This window comes from Papaver somniferum, chromosome 7 (genome assembly GCF_003573695.1).
Source record: "Papaver somniferum cultivar HN1 chromosome 7, ASM357369v1, whole genome shotgun sequence".
Classification (NCBI taxonomy): domain Eukaryota; kingdom Viridiplantae; phylum Streptophyta; class Magnoliopsida; order Ranunculales; family Papaveraceae; genus Papaver; species Papaver somniferum.
Window position 1 is genome coordinate 76,735,680 of NC_039364.1, and position 10,503 is coordinate 76,746,182.

Sequence of the window (10,503 nt, forward strand, 5' to 3'; positions counted from 1 at the left end):
GCTTTGATGAAAAATAGTTTGTGAATAACAACTATATAACATCCTCTAAGAAAGTTTCAATGATTGAAATGAGAGTTTAGAATATGTAACCATATTTGGATATAAACATAGTGTGTTTTCACATTTGTATAAAAGTCCAAAACCGGGAACCAAAGTATGCGTGCCCGTACGCGTACTGGCAGTTGCTGGAAATCCGGGAGAGTATGCGTACCCGTAAGCGTACTGGCGGAAAGTTCACGTCCGTGAATTTCTGTTGGAGTTTGAAAGTAAAACCAAACTCAATCCGGTTACTTAAGTACGCGTACATGTTCGCATACTTAGGTAGGTTACTTTCTAAAATCGGTTTGTTCATGAACTAAAACATTTATATGTTAAGGAATGCAATCTTTGCAAACAGTGGCTATAATGTTCATGAATCGATTCGAGTGAATCAAAACCGATTTTGCTTCGATTGTGTCTTGTATACTTCTATAATATCTAAGCAATTGAACAACTCTCTAAATAGTTCATTTGAGTCATTTGAACTAGTTATGGTGAAGATGAATAAGGTTGATAGGAAAGTGCTCAAATGGCTAACCATTAGTTAACTGATGTTGAACCAACTAAGTGTACACGTTTAGGTACGGTTACTCAAACCTAAATGTAGTTACATTTCATATGTGTATAACAAGCTAAGTTCGATCTAACAGTTAAAAGATATTAGCTTGAATCTTATCAGGTTTTCATCTAACGGTGAATATTGAATGTTTTGTTTACAAGGTAACTTAGATTGCAAACCATGATTTGGAGACTATATAAAGGAGAACTCTAGCAACTGGGAAACCTAATCCCCACACCTCTTGTGTGATACTAGTTGTATAAGCTAGAGTCGATTCTCCTTTACCCTTAGGTTTCTATCGAGACCCTGTAGCTTAACGACTTAAAGATTGCATTGGGATTGTGAAGCCAGACCCAACTATTTTCTCTGCAGTTGTGTGATCTGATCTTGTTGTTTCTCTCGTGATTGAGTACAATCGTAAGATTGGCTTGAGATTTATATCTCCGATAGGCAAGATAGAAAAGTAGTCACAAACACCTTCATCTCATCGTTTGTGATTCCACAATATCTTGTTTCGCTAGTCGATTAAGATTATTGTGAGGTGATTGATATTTCTAGGATGTTCTTCGGGAATATAAGCCTGGTATATAAATTGGTTCCTGTTCACCTTGATTTATCAAAAGACGGAACAAAACTCGTAGGTATTTTTGTGGGAGACAGATTTATCTATTCTTATAGACTTTTCTATGTGATACAAATTTGTTTATCAAAGTCTTCGACTTTGGGTCGTAGAAACTCTTAGTTGTGGGTGAGATCAGCTAAGGAAATCAAGTGCGTAGTATCCTGATGGGATCACAGATGTAAGGAGCGTAACTGTACCTTGAATCATTATGAGATTGATTGGGGTTCAACTACAGTCCAGACCGAAGTTAGTTTGTAGTAGGCTAGTGTTTGTAGCGGCTTAATACAGTGTGGTGTTCAATCTGGACTAGGTCCCGGGGTTTTTCTGCATTTGCAGTTTCCTCGTTAACAAAACTTCTGGTGTCTGTGTTATTTCTTTTCCGCATTATATTTTATTATATAATTGAAATATCACAGGTTGTACGTTGATTCGATCAATTGGTAAATCCAACCTTTGGTTGTTGATTGAAATTGATTGATCCTTGAACATTGGTCTTTGGTACCCTTCAAGTTATATCTCTTATATTCAATCGGGCTCGGAGATTTCTAATTGCTGATTGCAGATTGAATTGAGAGATAGAGATATTAACTCTTTGATATTCTTTTTATAAGATTGAGTCTAAATGTCTAGTTGATTTTCTTATTAGTATGTTGGAGTTAGTCCATACAGATTGCTAAGCGAAATATTGGGCGAGGTTGTTAGACCCCCGCCTTTTCAACTATTGATCTTAAAACCCAACTCAGTGACCAAGAATCGCCATTAAAGCGAAGATAAACCTCAAAATAGTAGATAAAACCACCAAAATTGTGTAGATAAGTAAAAAACGTGATAATAAATAAGATAAAACAACAAACTAACAAAGAAAACAAGGATTAATGAAGAAATCTGCTCAGATCCGGTCCAAAATGTACCAGATCTGAGCAGAGAAGGGTTATTGGTGATGGTTTTGTTGAAGAGGGGGTGAGAGAAAGGAAAGAGAAAAGAAATAGATCTTTTTTATCCTTTTTTTTCTAATCTTTTTAATCAAATTGCACATTTGTGTTAGGTTTCATTTTACAAAAAAGTGTCCATAAAAGGGACTCCTTCCCTTAGGGCCCTTTGGTCCCTCCAGTCGGTAGGCCCAATTAGATGTATCATGAGAAATATAAAATACCAAACTGAAATAACTCCCTCACAAATAATTTTACGTGGGAAGAATCGGGTTCAAAAAATCGTCCTTAACACATTAGTTCACGGATACACTCAAGAAAGATTATTACAATACCCTAGGTCCCCAACACTGAAGATATGTCCAGGATAAGACTGCCTCATATAGCTTGTATCAGCACGACACAAGTTACCCACTTTCTGAACTTAACAACAAGGATTGGAAGGGAAATAAGCAATGCGCAAATAAAGCAAGAAGAGGTGAAAGGAAGACATGATAGTAGCCTCTTTTGAGATGGATTTTCAATAAAAATCGAGTTCTTATTTATAGAAGAACAGAAAAAGGTTTCAATTTTCTTTTAAACAACTTTTCGGTTTCTTGTAAAACAAATCTAGATAAAAACGTAAAAAGGAATTTTCTCATAAATGAAACACTAAAGAGAAAATATTTTGTAAGATAATTTCCTTAAGAATTATTCAAATATATTTTCGGCAAAAATCGATAATGGCTGGCACACACACGTGACAAACCCAAGCCCAACTCAAATATAGTTTTGGCATATATAGATCTTGGTTGACACATGCACACGCGTGAACAAACCCAACAATCCCAAGCCATATTCAAGTGAATTAAAGTATTTAGTTTGCGTGCTCGTGCTTGCCCACCCTAGTATGCCCATGTGGCAAACTAGTTATATGGTGGACTCCATCTTTGGTTTTTCCCAATGTGGGACTAAAGATTTGTCTTTCGTTCACTCATAGGAAATACGTAAGTATTCTTTGACCCTTCGGTCATAAGATCAATCCTAACCAATACTAACAAGTAACAAGCATAAAAAACCTTTTTATCTAACACCCTTTATATATGGGCTAACTAGGGCATAACTACACGGGAACTGATATTTTTTATGAAGTATATTTTGACTGTTATGGATCGCGAAATTTTGCTAAGAAATTTAGTACTTGTACTTGTGATCATAAAAGTAAGAGAAAATAAATGAGAGCAAATAGTCCCCTTTTTCAATTTTGGTGAAAAACCCAACAATACATATGTACTCAAAATAAATAGACTTTTTGCTCAAAATCCATTATGCTTGATTTCTTTGAATCTTCGACATTGTCTTGAACTCATCGTTCTTTAAGTTCTTTTATGGTTCTGCATATGATCGTTTCATCACATTTGTTGTTGAAAATCCGTAGCGATAACAACTTATGGAGTACTCATTTAGAGTTTTTTTAGAATGACAAAGTCACTCAACTCAACGGTTGGTACGTCGATGCATAATATTGTTACACTCCTCAAAGTACAATTGTACCAAAACTTTGATGCAATACTATGGTGATATGTTCTCCCCCTTAGTCTTTACTTACCTCTTTTGCATAATATGTAAACCTATAGCTTATAGTCCGCTCCTCCTTACATAACGCTCGTAAAATCCATATGTTATAGTGGAATACTACTAAATAATTCTCCCCCTTTAGCATAAGAGAAGAACATATGGTCGTAATGAACAACACAAAAGAATTGTCGAGACTAGAGATAACCTACCAACTTTTTATTTAGACGGTTTCGCCAAGTAAACTTAACGTCTTCGTCAAGGAGAGATAAAAGTAAAGTCATCTCCTACAATTCCACAATTGCACTTCCCACAAAGATATATCAATTAAGTATAAGTTCAAATTGAACTCTCTCCCATTTGATGTCATTTTCAAGAGGACAACATGAGCGACCTTTCTCCAACAACAAGAGAAGAATTTTCTTGGATATTAACAAATTTACAAGAAAGCACAAGTAAATTTGTATCCGAAATATTTTTTTCTCTTATCGCCAGTTACAAACAAAGAAGTTAAAACCAACGATCTTAATATTAGAGGAACTAAGATACGTTACTTTCGTGAGAAAAATAATCATCGACAAATACTATTCTCTAGGCCAGTTACGAAAAAAGAGCGTAATTTTAATTATATGACTCAACATAAGAATCATATCTTCTCTAGCCATGTACAGACGTAGAGATTAAAGTTCTCGATATTATTCACTGCCACTTATGGTTTCAAGGAGGAAGGGTGAAAACTACGAACATCTTACAGAGTCTCTGTAATATATTCACAAAGTTTAATCGTATGAAGATCAATATTCCGATTCTCAAGATAGTTTACTCCTCTTTTAGTCAGTGACGAACACAAAGAGTTGAGAGATTAACCAATGATAATATATGAGATATTTGTTCTGGCCACCAGAATTATGATAGCTGATGTGATTTTTACAGTGGTAATAAAAGTTCGTTCAAGACTTGTGAAGATTTGGTTTCAGCAATTTAATTTCTAACAATAATAAGTAAACAAAAGATGATAATGAGATTAATAGATTACTAGGACTTAGGATTCCGCCAAATTTCATATTCATGTGATTCAAATATTAATTCTAGACAATTTTAAATCATTCAATAAGAATTTTGACTCTAATTCATTGCCAAAGGTAAATTTTTAAAAGATTAAATATAAATTGTAAGCATGGTGTATCAAAAGTTCTTAAAACTAAGCATACATCATCAAACAAAATGACAATTAATTAAAAAAAATCAAAAATCATTTAAAATTAATGCAAAAGGTCATAAAAGAATTAATTGAATTTACCAGAAGGATGAATTTTGGCTTCCTCCATCGTCCCAGTGGGGCTTAGCTCCTCATGTTGGAAACACTCTCAAAGATTTATTCAGAGCTCAAATGGTGTTGACAAAGAAGAAAAAGAGAAAAACTAATTAAAACGGATAAACTTCAACGCTTAACTATGGGTCACAATGAACGATAAAAACCAATTGTCGCAAATACTGTTAGACTGTCGCTGGAACAACAATCTTTATACCGAGAAAAGGCGACGGTTTATTAACGGCGTTCTTCAACAGATTTTGTTCTTCGAGTTCATCTTCTCTGCAGCAGCAGAGAAGTTTTTGTAACTTTTTTTCCCAACATTGTGGCCTCCCCAATCGCTCGAAAATCCTTCTACAACCTCCATAACACCTTTATACACTCACAAGACCAAGAAATCTCCAAAATCTCTCGCAATTACTCATCTTTCCTTTTTCTGCAGGTCACGGGAAATAATTCCCTAGTTTTACTCCTTCACGCGTCTGTTGGTGGTTAGTACGCTCTAATCTCGTGGAAAACAAGTAGTACAACGAGTTTAACTCTGCAACACATGAAATCTTCATCTACTGTATGGCTCCGTAAGTTTTCTTATGCTGAGCATTTCCGATTAAATTAATCTATTTGGTCTTCTTGTGGTTAATTTATTCGAGTTTACTGGATACAAATCCATGTGATTTGTTAATGTCCAAATAAATCCTTATTTTCTTGTAAAAGTAAGGTTGCTCATGTTGTTTTCTTGGGAATGACATCAAATGAGGGAGAGTTATTAATTGAACTTGTGCTTAATTTCCATATATTTGTGGGGAGTGCGGCTGTGGAATATTGTACGAATTATCTTGTATCTTTATAAACTCCTTGATGAATACACTAAGTTTCGACTATGTAAAATCATCGAAACAAAGTTGATATGCTCTCTTTTAGTCATGAATTATCTCTTTGAGAACTTCATTATGATCCCGTAGTTTTCGTACCTTTGCCAATTTATATTGACAAAAAGGGGGAGAAGTATTTGGTAGTTCAAACTACATACATATGGTTTACGGATCGTTATGTAAGGAGGAGTGGTTTTCATTGTAAGATTGAAGTATTGACTAAGGGGGAGTGATACATATCACCGTAGTATTATTTCAAAGTTGTGATGCAATTGGACTTTGATTTTGTATAATAATACTATGACACTATATAACAATGATTGAGAACATCTGTTTTCTTATAGTTATGGCTACGGATCTTCAACAACAATGATGCTGAGTTGAACACGTTCAGAATCACTGGAGTACTTGGATTAACGAAGAATTCAAGGAATGTTGAACAACCAAGGAAATCAATCATGATGGGTGAGAAGCTACAAAGTTTATTTATTTTGTAATCCATATGTATTGATAGTTTTGTCACTAAAATGGACAAAGGGGGAGATTGTTAGTGCAGTGCTCGGTCGAACTCGCAAGTGTTGCTATCTCAAGCTTGTTGTCAAGTTTAGTTGATCAAAACTATATACTTGATTTTTATTCTACTTATAGCTATGTCTCGGATTAGGATAGAACGTATAATTGAGCTTTAGAATTCACGAAGTTCACCAATTGAAGGCGAAGATCTACTGAGGATCTTGGAGGAACTTCATCAACAAAAGGTATGTGGAGACTAAAACTTTTCTATCACTCAGAAGTTTATTCTATTATATCTTCTAATGGGACTAAGTCGTATAACTATATAGACTTTTGCATTATGCACATTTGATATTTCGAGCTGAGTTTATCGCGCTTATTTATTTCTCGGGATATGTGTTGGAAGCTTTTTGCTTTAACTATGTTCATCATATTCTTGACGAGTTTAGTTGGAAAAAATTTATTTGTTGGAAACTAAATGTTCAGCCAAAAGATGATCATGTGAAACTTACCTTGAACATCTTATATGATTTGTGTGAGACAGTCATTTGATGTTAGCTTGGGAAGTTTCGTATTGATCATTCGATCACTTGAAAATTACTTGAAGTTAATGGTATGTGTGAGATTACCATTGTCGTATTCTAAGGATGTTTCAATGATTGAAATGAGAGTTTAGAACAATTACACATGTCTGGATGCAACACGGTATGCATACCTACTATGTGAACTTTCTTGTAACGATTCAGGTCCGGAACTCTTGTTTGTGTACCTAGTATGCGAAAGGATTTACCTGAGAAGGTCCGGAACTATTGTTTGCGTACCTAGTATGTGAAAGGGTTTGCCTGAGTTTGGTCCGGGACGGTTGTTCGCAAATCGGTTTTGCGAACGGCTTGACTATGCCAAGGTCCGGAGTTGTTGTTCGCGTACCCAGTTTGCGAACTCAGTGGTTAAGTTCTAAAATCGGTTATGTATGATACTCATACTCATGAACTAAAACATTTATGATTTAAGGAATGCAAATTAACTTTGCAAACTGTGTCTTAAGGTTCATGAATTGGTTCTTCTATGAGTACTTTGTACGGTTACGAATCAATCCGATTTTGTTTCAATTTGTTCATATATATTTCTATGAGATAGTGAACAATTGAACAACTCTATTTGAAACACAATTATATTCATTTGATTATCTTTCGTAATTGATTGATCATCATATTTTATCTAAAAGTGTTAGATGAATATGGTAAAGACAAAAAGTGTTCATATGGCTAACTTCGGTTTACTGTTATTGAGCCAACCTAATATACACGTTCAGGTACGGTTACCCATATCTTAATATAAGTATATTTCATTTGTGTGTAACAAGCTAAGACCATCTAATGGTGGAGATTAATTGCTTAATTTTTAAGCAGACATAGCTTGAATCTTAAATCAGGATTTCATCTAACGGTGAATATTGAATGCTTTGTTACTAAGCTATATTATCTTTGATTGTAAGCAACCCTGACTTGAAAGACTATATAAAGGAGAACTCTAGCAACTGGAAAAGCTAATCCCGACACTTTCCTGTATCTTAGTTGCAAACTAGAGTCGATTCTCCTTTAACATAGGTTTTTCCAAAACCATATTAGGTTAACGACTTGAAGACTTCATTTGGGATTCGTGAAGGCAGATCCAACTATTTTCTCTATAGTTGCGTATTCTGATCTTACTTGTTCTATCATATTGAGTTTTATCTTCTCTGAGATTCACTCAAGATTTATCTCCGATAGGTAAGATATAAAAAGTAATCACAACAGTTCTTCGTCTCAGACTCTTGTGATTCCGCAATAACTTTTTCTGTTAATCAGTTGGGTTATCGTGAGGTGATTGATATTTCTAGGCTGTTCTTCGGGAGTATTAGACTGGATTATCAATTGGTTCCTGTTTACCTTGATTTTTATCAAAAGACGAAAGAAAAGCCGAATAAATAAATAGACATATTTGTGGGAGACGGATTTGTTTATAGTCTTCGACTTTGGGTCGTAGTAACTCTTAGTTGTGGGTGAGATCAACTAAGGGAATCAAGTGCGCATAATCTGGCGTGGTTCTAAAGGTGTAAGGAACGCGATTGTACCTTAATCGTTGTGAGACTTGGTTAGGGCTCAACTACATCCAGTCCGAAGTTAACTTGTAGTAGGCTAGTGTCTGTAGCGGCTTAATACAGTGTGGTGTTCAAAGTTGGAATAGGTCCCGAGGTTATTTTGCATTTGTGGTTTCCTCGTTAACAAAATTTCTTGTGTCTGTGTTATTTCTTTTCCGCATTATATTTGTTTATATAATTAAAATATCACAGGTTGTGCATAGTTCAATCAGTTGATAAATCCGACCTTGTTTGTAGGATATAACTTGATTGACACTTGGGCATTGGTCTTTGGTACCGTTCAAGCTATTTCTCATATCAATGAGGCTCACGGATTTCTATCTGTTTGATTTGTTGATTGTGTTGAGAAATGAAGATAAATCTGTTTGATATGTTTCTTGATTGAGTCTCACTTTTAAGTTTGTGCTCTCAGAATTATATTGGAGTTTAGTCCATACAGATTACCGAACGAATTATTGGGTGTGGTTGTTATACCCCCGTTTTTTCAAGATCTATTGAAGAGCTTGGAGGAACTTCATCAGCAAAAGGTATGTGGAGACTAAAACTTATCTATCTCTCAGAAGTCTATTCTATTTTATCTTCTAAAAGAGACTAAGTCGTATAGCTATATAGACTTTTACATTATACACATTTGAAATTTCGAGCCGAGTTTATCTCGTTTATATATTACTCGAAATACGTGTTGGAAGCTTTTAACTTTATCTAAAGTTCATCATCTACTTGAGGAGTTTAGTTGGAGATAATTTATTTGTTTCAAACTAAATATCGAGTCAAAATGATCATGTGAAAATAAATTACCTTGAACATCTTACATGATTTGTGTGAGACAATCATTTGATGTTAACTTGGAAAGTTTTATATTAATCGATTAATCACTTGAAAATTACTTGAAACTAGTGGTATGTGTAAGATTACCATTGCTGTCTTCTAAGGATGTTTCAATGATTAGATGAGAGTTTGGAACTACTACCAGTGTCTGGATATAACACAGAATGTATACTTTGTATGCTAATCGTGTAGCTCTAGTTCGGGTCTGAAACTCTTGTTTACGAATTTTGTTTGCGAATGGGTTTACATGTGAAAAGGTCTAGAGCTTTTGTTCGTGTACTCTGTTTGTGAACGGCTAGAAAAAGCTCAGCCAGGAACTGTTGTTCGCGTACTCTGTTTGCGAACGACACGACTAAGCCAAAGTCCGGAACTGTGGTTCGCGTAATCTGTTTGCGAACACGGTGGTAAGGTTCTAAAATTGGTAAGTATGTTTTCATATTCATGAACTCAGGTTCGTTTGCGAACTAAAGTCCCTGGAACTTTAATGAAATAAGGTATGTGAACTTGTTATGCAAACCGTATCATTATCTTCATGAATTGGTTCTTGTATAGTACTTTGTACAACTACAAATCAAACCGAATATGTTTCAAATTGTTCATGGATATTTACATGAGATAGTGAACATTTGAACAACTCTCTTGAAGCCCATTTAGATTCATTTGATTATCTATCATGATTGATTGATCATCGTATTTGATTTAGAAGTGTTAGATGAATATGGCTAAACTATAAGTGTTCATACGGATAACTTCGGTTAACTATTATTGAGCCAACGGTTATACACGTTTAGGTACGGTTCATCCATATCTAAATATAGGTATATTTCATTTGCATGTATCAAGCTTATATCATCTAACGGTGGAGATTGAATGCTTAGTTTCTAAGCAGACATAGCTTGAATCTTAAATCAGGAGTTCATCTAACGATGAATATCATTTGCTTTGTTACTAACCTATCTTAGCTTTGATTGTAAGCAACCCTGGTTTGAACGATTATATTAGGGAGAACTCTAGCATCTGGGAAACATAATACCGGCACTCTCGTGTGTCCTAGTTGCAAACTAGAGTCGATTCTCCTTTAACCTAGGTTTTCCAAAATCATTATTAGGTTAACGACTTGAAGGCTTCATTTGGG